We start from the raw sequence: 14,956 nt of genomic DNA, 5'->3' as shown, positions 1-14,956 counted from the left end.
CCTGTGTGTGTAAGAGGCTAGCATACAGGTGTAACTTTAGTGCCCTCATGGCCAAGATGGAGTCTGCTCTGCAGGCAGCTCTGGCCAAGAGATGGTGCGCGCAGGAATGCAGCAGGACAAATTCCTTCCACCCCAGGGGCACCTGTTCCAAACCCCCCAGAGTGAACACACCCACCCACAGGAAAAGTACAATGAACATAACAAAGGGAGATATTTATTTACAGAGGGATGAGAGGAGAAAAACAACAAGGGGAAATGTAGGGGGAGCAGTAGAACAGGGTTGCATCCAAACCAAAGCCCCACAGGCCAAGTGGTAGCATAGTCTGAAAGGGCAGACACTGAGCAATGTGTCTGCATGCAGAGTTCAGGAGTCCTGAGCAGAGTTCCAGTTCAACGGTGAGTCTTGGGTGCTCCTGGTCATCTTCGGCGCCAGTGAACTTTCCCCAACAAACCCCTCTGGTGCCCTCTTCTGCTGCTCTCTGCAAAGCTGCCCAGAGCGACAACCTCCCCACTTAACTAACTAGCAGCCTCCCTCCTTATTCCCAATGCAGAGTCACAAGCCCCAGTCACAGCCCCATGCAGCTCTGGGCAGCAGTGATACTGGGTCCAGCTCCGGCCTGTCCTTCTCGGGCAATTCCTCCCTAGCACAGTGCTCCTCCTGGCTCCTATCCTGGGGTGTCCCCAATTGGCCGCCCTGTCCTTCCCAGACTTCAGGCAGGTTCTCTCCCCTTCACTTTGTCCAGGGCCTCCCGGCTGCAGCCCTGCTCTCCCCAGGCTCCAGAGCCACACCCCCAAGTTTCCCTCCTTTCTCTCACTGCTCCCCCTCCCCAATAGGAAAAAGATTTAAAGGGTCCATGCTCTCTAGACCCCGAGGGGTTACATAGGAAAGGGTGCAGATGCCATGCACAAAATATTTCCGCTATTTACAGAAGGAAAAGGAACACCATTTTCAGTTTGATGCCTCAAAGGGAGTCCAAGAGAAAGCAAGAATAACTTTCTTATATGCAATACTTGTGGTGATCCTTCAAATTCTTCTTTTGAGAAGACACATATTTCATTTGAGAACTCATAAGACCAGATTTGACTTTGCCTCCAATGTTGTAGGTGTCATCTACTTGTTCCCCTGAGGAGCTTGGTACATTGTCTCTCTGCTGATTACCTGTGTTTATGGTCATATAACTTCCACACCCAAGGGCCTCTTCTGTGAGGGGATTCTCTTGCTCTTTCTCTCTCTGCATAATATTTTATCACTTATGTATGAAAGATGTGTAAAATGCATATGTATCTCATGAGTTATATGACTCTTGGCAAGTCAGTAAATAGCCCCATCTCTTTAATGTAAGCGGGGGAATAGTCCCGCTACTGTGCGGAACTTTCCTGGCTTCTGCACTACCCCAGTGAAGTGGGCTAGCAAAAGGATCCGAGTCCTCGCTCCCACTTCCTTTACCCAGTGGCCTCCCTGCCCTTGAGGACTCCCCTTCCACTCTCCTGTCTGGCAGAGTCCTCGTAACCCCAACAAGGCTGGACCCAGGATTCCTGGGGGGCTCAACCTCCAACCCTGCTGTGGTCACCTAGGACAGGGGCTAGGGTGTCCCCACTCCGGGGTACTCTCCCTGCACTGGGCACTTCTCTGACCCACTGACCATTACATACAAGTTAAAGCAAATGCAAGTTATTTAATCAACAATTAATTTTAAAAAGAATAAGGAAAAATGGGAAAGGTTAAGGGAAACACATCAACCCGCTCTGTGGCAGGGAACATCACAAACAGCGTCTCTGGAGTGTGCGGGCAGTTCACAGTCTGTTCCTTGTAAGTCCCAGGCCGCCTTCTCAGTCCCTGGCGGTGCTGCAGGGACACTGTGGGTTGGACACTTGCTCTGGTGGTGGCCAGACGCTTTCAGGCTCTAAGTGGTAGGACCCTTCTTCCCCGTGTCGCCCCCGCCCTGTCGCGGTTACGATCCAAGCCTGGCCTGCAGAGCCTCTTGGCTGAGGCATCTCCCTGTGCTGGGCCCACTGCCCAGGGTCCCCCTCCGCAGCTGCTCACCGCACCCAGCTCCGGACTGCTCCGGCCCCAGCTCCAGCACTCTGTCTCAGCACTGCTGCTGCTGCTGCTGCTCTGCCTCCAGCTCCCTGGGCTGCTTCTTTGGCCCCTCTGGTTCTGGTTGCTACAGCTCTGCTCTGCAGGCTGCTTCTGTGACTCTGCTCCCAGCACTGACCTGCTTCCTGGGCTGCTTTTCTGGCCCCTCTGGCATTAAGTACATTGGTACATTAAGATCAAAGCAACTTTTCTGAATTGATATCATTTTAAGAGATTTCCAAATCCTAACTAGGGGGTCCATGTGATCTTTGCACACTGAGCTTCATCACAGCAGGTTTTAATTTGCTGAATTGCTTCATCTAAAAAAAAAAATCTAAAAAAGTAAAAAATGTTTCTTAATGAGAAATAACTTCATTTTGAATTTTGCTTTTTTTAAGGTAAAAACCCTCAGAAACATAACAAAATGCTTCATTTCAGGTCAAATTAAATATTTTTTTCAACTGGAAACAATGCTTTTTTTCATTTTTCAGTTTGGCCACCAAACTGAGAATTCAGATAATCATACAGCTCTATCTCTAATCCTCCCAACCTCCTTGTCTCCTGACAGTAACATCAAATTTCTCTCCTGTGTCTCTCCCCCTGTTGTGGTTCTCATCATACTGGTTCTCCCCTCAGCTCTGGATACTGGGCATCCCTAGGATCAAATGTATCTCATTGCACTTACTGCACTGTCCCATGGTTCCTGATGCCTTTTCACTGTACTTTTCACTGAGAGCCTATACTAGGCTCTCAGAAATCTTCAGACCTGCTTTTCTTGGGCCTTTGTCCCTGACATCTTCAGGCTAGTGCCATTTTCAGTCCTCATCTTCACAAATACTTTGATGCCACACCAAAGACTATAAGAATGGAAGGATCCTATGGCTCTTTACCCCAGACTCCCTTCTGGATTGTCTTTCCAGGTCCCACAGTCTATCTCCAAACCTCAGTGAACTACTCCAACCTTCATCCTCAGTGTAAACGTTAGAGAAATTGAAATATCCTCACTTGTAACCCCGGCCTTTCAAGTTATTCTGGGAGGTCAGATGGGAAGGCAACAGTGATGGGAAGGCAACACCAGCTTCTATACTGAGAATTTCCAAAGAAAGTGAGATGGGTAATTAGGATGGAGACTGGATATTTTTGCTTGTGCTGGTTTCTTGTGGGACTTTCGTAGTTTGGTAGGTTTTGGAAATGCAAGGTAGAATTTTCCTCTGCAAGCTGTAGGGATCACTGAGGTTTGCAGCCTACTCTGGGAAAGGGCAGATGGGGACTGTACAAATACCCATGGGAAGCTCTATCCAGAGTCACCTGCTATTTGTCTATCAGCAAAGGGTTTCATGGTGTAAGTGGCATGGGGACACATCTCTTTCAGTCACAGAAATACTACTGGGTGCCAGAGCAGCCTGTTATTACTGTGACATAATGGACAGCCACAGTGGTCACTGTCAAGACTGGAAGTCTGTGGGCCACAGAAAGAAACTGGTCTCTGTATGGTTGGAGGTACACAGACTGGTCAAATCACTGATGGATCTGGCAGAAGACAGGCAGAGAACCCAAATGTGCAAGCCTATGTTTCCCCATCCACCAGCAACTTATTACCATACAGAAATTATTCATTAACAGATGCTAAATATTGTCTGTGCTCTCAGAAGCACTAGGAAAAATGAGATATTTTCAGACTCCCCAAACAAATACACATCAGCATGGCTGGTGCCTCAGTCATGATGTGTTAGGTAGTAACCTGAACTTGAGAATGGTTGTGCATATTCCATTGACAGTGGGGATGAGAATCCCTAGAAGAGAAGACTTAGGGAAGGTAACATTGCACAATATGACAGTCAATGTGACCTGAAAAAACATTTCAAGTTTCCCAGAGGATATGAGATGAGTGTTAGACCTAGCCCCAGAGCTGCTGTTCTGAGACCCCAGATTAGCAAGTAACTTATTGTTGCCATTCTTCAAAATTGCCCTACTGCTCCCTATCATCCACTCCATATTATCTCTGCACTGACACTGCTCAGGTACTGGGGCCTGGATGTGTCTTGTTGTCCCTTCTAATCACTGATTCTGTTACATACAGCATAAGGCCTGCAGAGTACATGCGCTCCTATTCCCATTTGGTTTCCCCCACTGCCGGCTTTAAGAGATTCATGTGAAGCCGTATGCGGGGTTTTACTAAAACAGAGGCTACTCCTTGTACCTCCCTATTATATCCTCACACTCAAGGATATCATGGCAGCAAGCCAGGGATATTCCCCTGACTCCATGAAGAGAGAGACATATAAGTGTGAGGGTGGAAGGGCAATGTCATATGTCTTCATTGGCGTCACCACTCTCCATTGTCTATTTCAGATGATACTCCTGTGAGGGGGGTTATGCTATGTTTTCTGAGGGACGCCTCTATCTGTCTCTTAACTTGTATAGGTAGTATTTTTTTAATTAATTGTTTTGCAGGTTGAATCCCATTGGATGGTCTTTTCTTCCTCCTTTTAAAAAAGAACTAATGCTCTAATTTTACATTGTCCATGTGTCTGCTTGGCCAGGATTTTTGGGCATGGATGTGAGCTGAACCAAGGCCATATGTCCTCCTTCTTGTGTTCTTGGGCCAGCATAGCAAGTGAATCAGGATGTGGGGAACAGATAGGGTAGTGTGAGGTTGCTCCTCCAAAGACAGTTATGCCTTAGCCATGAAACTCAGGGGTATCTTACTCCTCAAGCAGGTGACCCTTGGCAATTTTGAAAATCCAACAAGAGTGCCCAATACCTTAACCACACCCCTAAACCACTCCTTTAGCTGATTTACCATTGAATCTCAGATGCTCAGAGCCTTTCAATTCAAGTCCCAGATCCCTCTTGAAAAAATTTTGTGTAGCCAAAGAAGCTAAAAACTTATTTTTAGCAGTCCAGAAGTTTTTGAAAATTCTGGCCTTCATGCACAAAATATGTTTCTTTCAGTATTGCAAAAGAGTGAAAATGTCTCATGGGGTTATGAGAAAGATAATACATTTCTCATTAATAAATACAGATTTTCCAGTATCTACAAAGAATTTCTAAAGCAAAGCAATACCTTTCATGACTCCACAGTAATCACAGATCTAATCAGCTTAGGGAAAACAAGTTTACATATTTTGAACTGGAAAGTGCATAACAATTACTTACTAAATGAGTAAAAATTATTAATTACACCACTGCAGGTAGGCCTTGCAGGGCTTAAAGAACATGTGCTGCTTGCACTTGTATATGCTCATTAATCATGGTCTGTTACTGTAATTTAATGAATGTTTATCTTATTTTCTTTGTTTAATCTAATTACTTTTGTTTTCTCAACCATCGTCAGGGATCTCTTTGTATCCGGCATCCTGCCAATCAGACCCCTTTAGATGTGAACAATTCAATTCATTATCATTAAGTTTCTACTTTTAATCCCACTTCTGGGGGAACTAGTGAAAGGAAATCCGGGAGCAGAAGTCCTCGCACAGCAGGGGGAATGAAATGTGTTCTGAACACCTGAACAATTATATGCCACAGATCTCCAGAATGGTACTCTAATGTCTTTCTAAACTTGTACCACATTAACAATTAGATCACCTGTCATTTCTGCTTTACTGTTAAATTAATTGAAAATTGACTTTAGAGTTGAGAAAAAATTTAACTGCTGGAGTGAATCTAAGTGTTTTGCGTTTTGTTTTCTTTTTAATAGGTGCATTGTGTTGTATTTGTCCAATTATTCTTATGACCCAGAAACCCACTGTAGCTATATCAGTTGGCTGCAGTAGCACATACTACTGATCAACATCTCTGATTACTGAAGTCAGCACCCATGATCTGAGTAGTTGTTTCTACTTTAAGGTCAATGGAAAATGTATACAAGTTTGTTTTTTTTCTTATCATGAAACCATAAATACAAAGAAATAAAAACTAAAGCATGTAATTTGTAAAAAGAAAATTAGTAAGGCTAAGAAGGAATTTTAAAAGCAAATAGCTAAATGTATAAATACAAATAAGAAATGTGTAGTAGGGAATCTGTAAGAAAACCAATGGATCCACTGGACCACTGGGGGGAAAGGAAGCAATTAAAGAAGGCAAGGACATTGATGAGAACCAAAATGATTTCTTCGCATCAGTCTTTATCACAGGAGATGTTGGGAAGATAACAATGAGACACTCTCATAGCTTTAGGTGCTGGAACAAGCTGGTGAATTAGAAAGGACTAAGTGGCCCAAAGTAGAACATATGTACCCAAGAGTTCTGAAAGAACTATGGAATGATAAGTGGAATTCACAAAGGGGCTTGTGGGTGCGAGGGTCCTGGGAAACCCAGTAGAGGCATTTACAGTTGAGTTAGAAGTGCAGCCACTGGGCTGTGCACCGTGCATCCATTGCAACTCCGTTGATGAAGGCCAATTGGTTATAGGTCCTACTGAAGGTGGGGTCCTCTCTCTGGTCTTGGCTGAAGTCCCCCTCTCCACACATGGGGGCAGTCTTTGTCTTCAGGCCCAGAGTGCTGTCTGGAAGGTTGGTAAGCCTTCCCTCTGGCAGGTCCGAAGGGCTCCCGGGGAGGCTCCTTTCTTCGTCATTCTCAAGGGGGTCCCACTCGAAGGCCAGCTGCTCCGGAGCAGTTCAGGGGGTCGCAGCATGCAGGACCTGGCTGAATTCTGGCCAGTCCCGCCCAAGGATGACAGGGTATGGGAGATTTGGGGCGACCCACACAGTCATCATCTGGGTTATCCCATCAATCATGAAGGATATTTGAGTGCTTGGATACACCTTCACGTCCCCGTGCATGTAGCAAAGTTGTATTGGCTCCAGTCATTGCCTGGGACAAGGCACCCTCTGCACCATAGTTTGGCCACAGCTGGAGTCCAGTAAGGTGTCTACCTATTTTCCCTCAAGGTTGACAGGGACAGTCACCTTGGGGTTTGGGTGCTGGTGGATGCAGGTGTCTCCAGCATAGACTTCACCAAAGGAGCAGTCCATGGCGAGGCTCTGCCTCTGGAAGTATCCAAAGCGGACACAACTAAAACAGGCTCCAATCTCAGCAGGGTCTCTTTGGACCTCAGGGTTCCGAGGGCACTCAAGAGTTCTCTAGGTGGGGCTCTTCATTCCCTCTCACATTTGGTTCGTGTACCATGGGGCTTCAGGGTAAAAAGAGGTGGCCCTCCATCACGCCATCTGTCTTCACAGACTGGGGCTGGGCAGGTTGCAGTCAGAGGCTCACGTGGCTTTCCAGTGGTCAGGAGGGGAGTCTGCACTCTGGCCATGGGCTGTGGCACCGCTGGGGCCTCAGCCGCTAAGAAGTCCTCCATGAGGCCGATGGCCACCTTCAGGACCCGCAGGTTGGGAGGATGTGTACAAACTGTTCGACTACCACCTGCTTGGGAAGTTCAGTGGCCGTGTGCCACTCTCATTGGAGCCATCGCCACCAGGCGTCCTTAAGCTACTGGGTCACGGTGCAAGGTTGTGCCCCCAGTGGATATGTCTTTCCCCAAACCTACACTGAAATGTTTTGGGGGTAATGTCCTGAGAGTCCAAGATAGCGGTCTTGATGGCTCTATAGTTGTGGGCCTCCTCATTAGGAAGACCCAATAGGTGGCTAGGATGGCCTCCCTTAAATACAGGGCCAGCAGTGTGGCTCATTGTTCTGGGGCCCACTCGGCTGCTGAGGCAACTCTCTTGAAAGTGATCAGAAAAGCCTCAGGGTCATCTTCCAGGCCCATTTTTGTGAGGCACAGTCCCTCCAGGGCCAGGGAAATGAGATAGCAGGGCGGCCAGTTGTTGAAAACATTGCCTCTGCTGGTCCTGCTGCTGGACCCCCAACTCCCGGAGCAGCTGCTGCTGCTGGGTCCCCAGCTGCTGAAGTAGCTGCTGCTGTTTCTGGAGTTGAGCAGCCTGCTGCTGTTGCTGTATCTGGGCAGTCTGCCGCTGCTGTCGGGTTTCGGCCCACCGTTTCATCAATTTCCATAGTATGCTCGGGTGGGTTCTTGTCTAAGCACGAGGGCAGTACCCCCTCTGTCTCAGGGGATGGGTGTTCCTTGCATTCTCCACCATGTGTAACACGGTCGTGGTTCTCTCCCTGTCCATCAGGGAGGGAGACCACACCCTCTTGCTGCAATGCTTCTAGAGTGACTCTGTTCAGGGGGGAATTAACTGACAGTTAATAGGCCCCAGACTTCAATCCAAGCAGTCTGTTAGCGCCAACATGCAGCCAGAGCGGGGCAGCACACAGTTAATGGTTCTAGCCCACAGTCGGGCAGGGTAGCAGCAAGTCTATAGGTCCGGAGCCCTCAATCAGGATGGGGACATAATCAGTTAATAGCTCTGGCTTGCAGTCAGGCAGAGCAATAGTGACTCTATCTGCCCGGGGCCCTCAATCAGGGTGGGACAGCAATAGGGTGACCAGACAGCAAATGTGAAAAATCAGGATGGGGATGGGGGTGGGGGGGATCTTATATAGGATCCTATATAAGAAAAAGATCCAGAAATCGGGACTGTTCCTATAAAATCAGGACATCTGGTCATCCTAGGCGGCAATCAGGTAAGGGGCTCTGGCCTGAAATCAGGCAGAGCAACGGAGCAGTCTAGGGAAGATTAGCTCTCTGGTGGGAGAGTCAGCAAAACCATCAGGTGTCCTAGCTCAGGCGGGCACCAGACCAATGCAGGCCTCCTGGCCTAAAGGTGCGGAGGCTGCCACCCCGATGGTGGAGTGGTGGGGTAGGAGGACACAGGCCTACCTGCTCCACTGCGTCCCAGCCAAGGGCCCTAACAGTGGCAGAGTGGTCCACCACTGGGTCAGCGGGGAAATCCGGCCTATTTGGCTTCCCTGGGCTCCTTCCTATACTCCCAGCCTGGGAGTACCTGGGTTCCGAGGTTGTCATCTGTCTTGCTGGGGTAAACGGCTAGAGGCAGCCCCAACAGCTTCTCGCTGTTCCTGGTGTCTGGCAGCTCTAGCAGTTCCTCTGGGTCTCTGGCACTGTAATGGCCTCTGTCGGCTCCAAGCTCCAGCAGAGGGCGGAAACATCCTGCTCCTCTGGAAGCTCTCCTCCCACTGAGCTGGAGGTCCTGCCTTTTATAGTTCTGGTTCCTGTCTTGCCCCTCTGCTTCTGGTGGAGCAGCTGCAGGTTCTGCCCACCAGGGGGTGGTTGTTGTTCTCTCCCCGTGTATCAGGGAGGGAGACCTTGCCCCCTCACTACATTTTGCAATATACTTTAACCTCAAATACTGATACATACTTTCAATCCTAACTCTATTTTAATGGAGTTTTTTCTAAGGATTTAAAGAAGAAATGGAGATGAAAATACACGATTTTCATGTAACTTGGCACATGTATAGATCTCAGTAGGTTAGCTCTTTAGCTTCCCGAGTCACTCGATATGCAGTGCATTCTGGGGTGCTTCTTGGAAACATGCAACCACAAAATATTTGAAGACAGGTCTGGCAGTCTGCACTGCATCAGCCACTGTCAAGATCTGGCTTGGATATCATGGAATTGCAGAACACTTAGGGATTTATTTGAGGTCAGGTTAAGGAGGCCCAAGTGAACAGAAAAGAGGAGCATCGGGTATGGAGAGAAGAGTCGCATATAGGTTTTGGGGGCCTGGGGAAAAATCTGAAACTGAGGCCCTCCACCCTTCCAAAAATATTACCATGGAAATGAAAGAGTTTAAGACAAATACTAACTGATGGTGCAAAAACAGTGATGGGACGGCCAGGTGTGTGAGGGGTTTGGGGAGTGAGCCCACCCTGCACTATGCTGCAGGAGTGGCTCCTGTCCCACAGGGCTGAACTCAGCTCCCCACTCCAGGCATTGTGACCTGGCACACAAGGTTGCAGTGCCACTCCTGTTTGGCCCAACTACCCCTCAGTCATTGTGAGGACAGGCCAGGACAAGTCTGAATGAGTGGCATTGCTACCTGGCACATGGGTTTCAGCACCGCTCAGTGACCACAGCGGTCAGGCCAAACCTGAGTGGTACTGCGACCCTGTGTGCCAAGTTACAATACCACTCACTCAATTCCATGGGCTCGGGGGACCTCTCAAATGGGGACCTGGGGCAAATTGTCCTTTGTCAGCCCCTTTTCTCCTCTCCCAGCAGCCCTGATGGAAAATAGGAGTCACCAGAATTAGATCCAGGAGTAGGTCAGAGTGATCTGCCAGAATGATTGTACCTGGAACAGAGCAGGATTAGGGGGCAGTTTTTGTTTGGGAATGTATTAAAATTCTTTGCAGGTGTCAATAAAATAGTCAGTGAAGAAGTAGTTTACATCAATTATTAAAAGTTTCAAAAGGTCTTTGACAAAGTCACTCAAAAGAGGCTATTAAAGAAAGTAGTGGTGGGATGAGAGGCAAGGTATCATCATAACAACTAGCTAAGAGAGGGAGAAGGAAAAGAGAAGGAATAAATCATTAACTTTCAGCATGGTAAAGGAGTAACAGCAGGATGCTGCAAGATTCTATATGAGGACCATTGTTGTTTAATATACTTATTGATGATTTGGAAAAGTGGGTGAGCTGTGAGGTGACAAAATGTACAGATGCCACAAAAAATATTAAGTCAAGAGAATGAAAATGTATTAGGAGGGCACCCCCACGCCTCCTCTGGCCATTTTGCATGGAACAAGATAAGTACCTAACTCATGCCCGCAAGAAACTACTTAGGGCCCTAAGCTGCCTGACTCCAGGAAAAAGGTTCCTGTTGTAGACTGCTCAGCAGAGGTGGGTGCCTATCTCTGGGAGAGTGGTTGACCGTAACACACACCCAACGTGTGGACATTTCCCATTTGCTAGCTGAGGCAAATGGTATGCTGGCTTTTGAGGATTGCAGTGTAAGGTGCCTATTGTACAATTAAGGTTTTGTGGATTGTGGTTTCCAGTGATCTTCTGGGCACCTAAAAATTAGGCACCACAAAGCTCAGCAATGCAACATCCAAGTCCCTTTGTGGATCTATTCCTAAGTTCCTAAAAGCCTAGATCATGTAGCTGTAGAAAAAAAGGGCCATAGCATTTGATATTCTTTTATTCTATTTATCCTTATTACCATATTTCCTTTGCCCTTTCCCCAATGTATTTGTACTCATGAATGACATGATTTCTGAGAAGAATGATATGATTTGACCAGAAGAAGAGTTCTGTGTGGCTCGAAAGCTTGTCTGTCTCACCAACAGAAGTTGGCCCAATAAAAAATATTACCTCACCCACCTTGTCTGTCTATGATTTCTCAGAGTAATTTATGTCAGTGCTAGTTTTAATTTTGATACAGTTAAATACCTTAATGGTGATCAGGTGAAATCAATAAACAGCTTTAGTCTACAGCAATCATAGTGTCTGAAAATCCCAGAGTTAAGATTCATTCACCCTCTGATATAGCAGACTTTAAATGGAGAAAAGGTGAAAGGAGGAAAAGCAAACAAACAGAAAAAAATCTCTGCCTTCTGAGGCATCTCTTTGGCAAAGCAGAAGTGATTTGAGGTAAACAAATAAACTGTGGTAGTCTGTAAATGACCCAGCGAACTTGAGGTCCATAATCTACAAGGTACTGCAAACCTAAGAAGTAGTGTTAGTTTATATGTAGGAAATGCAGAAGTAGAAGGAAAATGATGGCTGAAAATGACAAAAGAAAGTGCTAATTCTGGCCTTACATTAGGGAGTTAGGCACCTTCATACAACACACCATGGACAGGCAGGGAAAACTGGTAGTGGCCACCAGTGCCAGACTGCTTTTAGGCCTAGCACCTGGATAAATCTGCCATCTGTTTTTTCAAAATCTCAGCTTTTTTTTTTTTAACGTAAGTCTCTAGTCCTTATGGTTGTGAAGAAAAACCTTCAAAACCTGAAATATAACTGATATGGAGGCATCTATCTCCAAGTTTTCAGAGACCCTAGCCTAGAACAATAGTTTTGAGTGGAGTGAATTTCCTCATTCCATCATTTACTGCGGTACCTAAAGGTGATCATTTAAATGGCAGCACTGTTAACTTTATTTCATTGCTGCTGGAAGCATGTCTGAAAAATTATGGACAATCTTTTATGAAGAGCTGTACTGTCTACCACAAGGGGTAGCCTCATTTTGGCACTTAGGAGAGTACTAGAACTTTTTGTTCCCAGTCTCACCCCTAAATGCCTGGGGTGGGGAGCAAAGAACTGGAGATCATATGAGCCCCACTGAGGGGGAGCCAATCCCACAGAGCCCAGCAGGACATCCAAATCTGGTCCCCCTACCCAGGCTGGTTATCTTCCAGAGCACCAGAGGCCAGATCTACTCTGGAGATGAAGGAAGATTCTGATAGCTGCTCCTCCTCTGCTGGAGGCTCTGTAAGTAGAGAGATTACAAAATCATCACAGTAACCCATTGTTTCAATTTGTTTCATGTCTTTCTTTAGATAGGGCCAGATTTAAGATATCCGGAACTCTAAACATGTGCATTATGGTATCTCTCCTGGGACAGACCCCTTCATCATGACCACACCTCCTTACCAACATAACATAATTAATTGTTTGGCCACAATCATAGAAAGTCTTACACATGTACTTATCTGTACACACTGTGAGTAGTCCCATGGAAGTCACGGTAAGAATGCACACAAGTCTTTGCAGGGCAGGGGCTTAAATAATCAAATATGGTAACTTTAATGTTCAGTAGAACATTTATTAATAAAAGGAAATTAACAAGTTTATCTTCTAAGTTAAGAGAAATATCAATTTACTTTTTACCAAACTGTACAACTTTCAGTTTCATTTTATTTTAGGACTTGTGATTGCTAGCAAAATAAAATATATAGATATAATATCTAGCAAAACTATCATGAAAATCTGCAAGATGGCAGATATACTAAATATTAAATTATATAATTGAACAAGCGATATGGAGTACCTGAGGAAAGCTGCATATATAAAAATTACATTGTGAAGAAAACTAATGATTATTGAAAGCATATGCTCTTTGATTCAAGATATTGATTACTGATTCCTAGACTACAGATAGGGAAACTGAAGCACAGAGAGGTGAAGTGACTTACCCAACATGGCATAGAAAGGCCACAACATGAGTGCCTTGTTCTGTCAGTTGAGTGGAACACAAGGAGTTTGAAATAGAGCATAGGTCTCCTTACGCACTTTAAAGAAAAGGAGGACTTGTGGCACCTTAGAGACTAATCAATTTATTTGAGCAAAAGCTTTCGTGAGCCACAGCTCACTTCATCGGATGCATTCAGTTTAGTTTGGGCACAGGACTGGGGAAAATATAGGCGTCCAACTGGATCCACATGGGCATCCTTCTGAGCCCGCGCAGAACACCATACACTACCTATTATGTCAAAGGGGCTCTACATGGGACCAAGAATGGGCCTGCACCGATGTGATTGCAGTCCTGGGGCTTTAGACTGCAATTCTTTAGACTGCAATTCTCTGACATTCTTGCTTGTAGATTTCAAAGCATTTTACAAAGAGGGGTAGTGTCACTATTGCCATTTTAACTGAAGCACAGAGAGGTGTAGTAATGCTCAAATGCCTCTTCTGATTTCAATTGCACTGGTATTGCATAGGGAGAGAGGTGTTCTTTCAGGTATGATGATGCCAGGCCGATTAGGGTTTTATATGTCAAAGCTGATGCCAACCCAAAATGTATCCTGAAGTCAACAGGCAGATATCATGGAGAACGAGCATCATGTGCTCAGTGAGATAGACCACTTAATAAGCAGACCACCTTTTCTCTACTACAGTCAGTATCTGAATGGATTTAAAATGTGGCCCCAAGGAAAGCTGAAGAAGTAGGAACATTTTGAAAAAAATGAGGTCTAACCAAATCAAAATTATTGTAAGAAGGAGCACAAATGGAGCCTCATAATAATAATAATAATAATAATAATAAATAATAATAAATTATAGCAATAAATAATATACATAGTAATGTAACCTACTGAGATACTTCTAGCAGTAGCTCCTATATATAAACATACCTCATCAAAATTAAATACTATTTTCTTTATTCTAAGTTGTTTTAAATGTTACAAACCCTTTAAAGAAGTGTTTGCTGCCCCTAACATATACAAATTTAGAGATGGATTCTGCCACCTTTCCTCAGTTCCACCTCTGCTCATTTTGAGTAGTGCCTTGTTCTGTCAGTTGAGTGGAACTAATTGCAGAGTAAGATGCCCAAGTACGGATGGCGGATTTGACCCATAATGATTATAATATATGTAAGCTTAAAAAAAATCTCAGTGTATTCCTGAAACCTGTCCCTACTGTACCAGAGAAACATTCATTTAGTTTCATTTTTTGCTAATTAGTGATGCTTTGGGGGGTAAGGGTGGACAGTTAAAATAGTTTCTTACTCCCCAGGCTTTTCTACCCTCAGTAATAATTAAAAAGCAAGGACCAGATTTTTAAGCTGTTTGGCAGACATTAGTCCACTGCTTCCATGAAAATGTCAAGAGTGCACAAAGTATAATTCTTTAGAGCACTTTGTGGAAAGTTTGTAGGCTCAGGACCATGCCAGTGAGAATTTAAATGAATTCTTTATTCAAATGACCAAAAATGAATCTATGCAAATTTAGGAAGAAAATAGATACGTTAAGCCCCTGCCCTTCATTTTAATTGTATTTTTTTAAAGAAAAGGAGTGAGATAAAGTCAGAGCTGCAACTTATTTAGAGCTGTTCTTCTAGTAATAATAGAAATAAATCACATAAATAAATTCTAGCCAGTTATGAGCTCAGCCATATGATTTCAATTTCTAATTTGACTTCTCTCTTTATTTTCAAGGTTGAAAATGTCATGTAAAATTGACATGAGTTTTTCATAATTAAAATTAATGAGTCTTTCATAAACTCTATGTAATAGGGAGCGTGCCCTTTTCCATGAAGCTGATTCTGCCACACCTGGGAGCAT

Source organism: Chelonia mydas, chromosome 2 (genome assembly GCF_015237465.2).
Source record: "Chelonia mydas isolate rCheMyd1 chromosome 2, rCheMyd1.pri.v2, whole genome shotgun sequence".
NCBI classification, from domain to species: domain Eukaryota; kingdom Metazoa; phylum Chordata; order Testudines; family Cheloniidae; genus Chelonia; species Chelonia mydas.
This window is presented reverse-complemented; position numbering follows the sequence as displayed.